The 2,564-nt window shown below is 40.1% G+C and overlaps 1 non-coding gene across 1 annotated transcript; it reads left to right on the plus strand.

Moving 5' to 3' along the window:
- Window positions 1-399: 399 nt before the first annotated feature.
- LOC124516725 (U6 spliceosomal RNA) lies at window positions 400-506 on the plus strand. The gene has a single exon (XR_006963133.1). It is a non-coding gene; the product is annotated as a U6 spliceosomal RNA (small nuclear RNA).
- Window positions 507-2,564: the final 2,058 nt, after the last annotated feature.

A 2,564-nucleotide genomic window follows, 5' to 3' on the forward strand; every position in this document is an offset into this window, starting at 1 on the left:
CTCATATTACAGCAGTTAGGGCTGGGAAAAGTGAAGTAAACTGTACCCAGGTTACACATCTAGTTAATGCCATTGAAAGGAACATAACCCAGGTGTTTTTATTTTTGATTCAACATTCCTTCTTGTATGTCAATACTACACAATCAGGGCAAAATGAGACCATATGATGTGTCATTTCTGTTATTCTCTAAACATAGAGTTTATTTGCAGAGAGTATGTTTGTTGGGTTTATGAGAAGGGGGTAAGTAGGAAAGATGAAAGAATGGAAAAGAGAACAATTTTAATATCTTTTTAATTTTAACTCACACAACTTTCTAACACATATATTGACCCAAAAACAAGAACTTTTCTCAGAGCTGAGATAATTTGACACTAGGACATTGGTAAAAAAAGAATCCAGTGCTCACTTCAGGAGCACATATTCTAAAATTGGAAAGATACAGGGAAGATTAGCACAGTCCCTGTGCAAGAGTGGCACGCAAATTCATGAAGGGTCCCATATTTAAAAACAAACAGCAACAAAAAGAATCAATATAATAACAACAATTAGGTTTGTAAATCATGGTCCTATGGCTGGGTGCCATTTGGAGAAAAGATAGGTTGCTGGCTCTGTTCTCAACAGTTGGTGTGTTTGAGACCTGCCAGATAATGTCCATTTGTAATGAACTTGATACAAGGAGGGACTCTTCAAGGTAAAGAGAAAGAACTCATGCTAGTCAATTAAAAATCACAAAGCAACCTGTGCCCTCTAGCCTGTGAACTCTCCTCCAGATCACAGAACTGCATTTCATTTTCAGGGCAGACCAGCTAGCATGGGCTAGCTTTGGGAGTGGGAAGAATAAACAACAGATAACCAAAAGTGCCCTTCTAGAGCTTACCTGGCAAATCTATCCATAGTATTCACACCTCCTCCAGATATGGAGGCAACAGCACACTTAGAGAGTACTTGTCTTAAACCATTATTTACCATTAGTACCTCAGTAGGAATTAGTTTAATTAAAATTTTGCTCACTTTGCTGCCCTACTGCCCTGTCCAGACTGCTCCTAGCTTCTCACCCTCCTCCAGATCTTGCAGTCCACACTCACCTTCTAAATATACGTTGAATTGTGTAATTACACTGCTTAAAACACTTTGACAAATTCAAGTGTTTCTAGAATAAACGTTGCCTTGTTAAGATGATCCACGAGGTCCAGAACCCACTACCCATCATCTGTTCTTTGCTCTCACCACCCAGAGTCCTGATGCCACCTCCCAAGATACCTTCATTTTCATTCCTTCTTTCCCCTATCCTAGCTGTTTTCTCCACTTGGAAAGCCCGTCACTGCCTTGACTGTAGAGCACATCCTGACTAGGTCATAAGTCCCAGGGAAAGATTATCTCTCCTCTCAATTTCTCTAGATAATTTCCCTTCAACATCCCCTATAACATTGTAGTTAGGTTTTTTTTTGTTTGTTTGTTTGTTTGTTTGTTTGTTTACCTTTGGGTCTCCTCCATTGAGTTGTTAGCCATTGCACAGAGTAGATGCCCAGTTAATGTTTGTTGAGTTGGACTGAAATCAGTCATTTAATCTATCTCTTACCTTCAAAGCAGAATCAAATCACACTTTCTTCCAAAATACGTCTTAAATTATCCTAACTCTAGGTTCAGTCTGTGTCTTGAGTCAATCTGGTTATTCCCTCTATTTAATGCCAAAACTACAAGTGCAGCCCCAAAATCAACTCCCAGGACCAAGTGTGAACTGAGCCAAGAGACCTTTAGGTAACTCTAGTCCACATTCAAGAGCTTAGCATCACCCACCTTTGCCCACTAATCCCAACTTGCATTTATTTGTTTGTTTGTTTGTTTGTTTAATAAATACCTGAAAGCCTACTTTTTGCTAAGCCCTATATTAAGTACAAAAGAAACGTGGATAAAGAAGTTATGAACCCAACCCTCAGGGAGACCACAGTCTCAATGGGGAAGGTGGGAGGTAAACACGAAACCCTATTACAAATCCTCTATCAGATCTTGCCCAATCCCCAGTCTGTCTGCTTCATTTCTTGTCCTTGGAATTCTTTTTGCCTTGATTCTTATTCCAGAAACCTCAACTCTCTTTCCAGACTGAGATCTTTCAATCCTACTACCGGGATAAAAGCTTTGTCCCTAGATTTCTTTTCCATGTAACCACCCCTTCTGCAAGCCACTCTTGAATGAGAGAGGAAAAGGTAACTTCTTTACAAGGTCACTGATCCTTTGTATCAGGACTCTGATGTGGCTTTCAAGTCTAGCATCTAATATTCTTTAACCTTAAAGTATATAAGATCCAGAGAAGCCAAGATGCAGAACAGCATGGAAGTTTTTTGTGTGTCTCATATCCATGAAATACAGCCAGAACAACACTAAACCATGCTGCAAACATAGAAAACTGATCTGAGGATTAACACAACAATCTGCACAACCTGAACCACAGAATTCAGCAGATACACGGTGTGGAGAGGTGAACTTGGGGAGAGAGAAGCCACAGAGGTAAGGGAAACACTTTTGCATGCATAGAGAGGACAGAGATGGGGGAGTGGGGGGAAAT

Source organism: Lynx rufus, unplaced genomic scaffold (genome assembly GCF_022079265.1).
Source record: "Lynx rufus isolate CCGP_SWC_20201006 ecotype Redwood Valley unplaced genomic scaffold, mLynRuf1.p SCAF_2, whole genome shotgun sequence".
Taxonomy (NCBI): domain Eukaryota; kingdom Metazoa; phylum Chordata; class Mammalia; order Carnivora; family Felidae; genus Lynx; species Lynx rufus.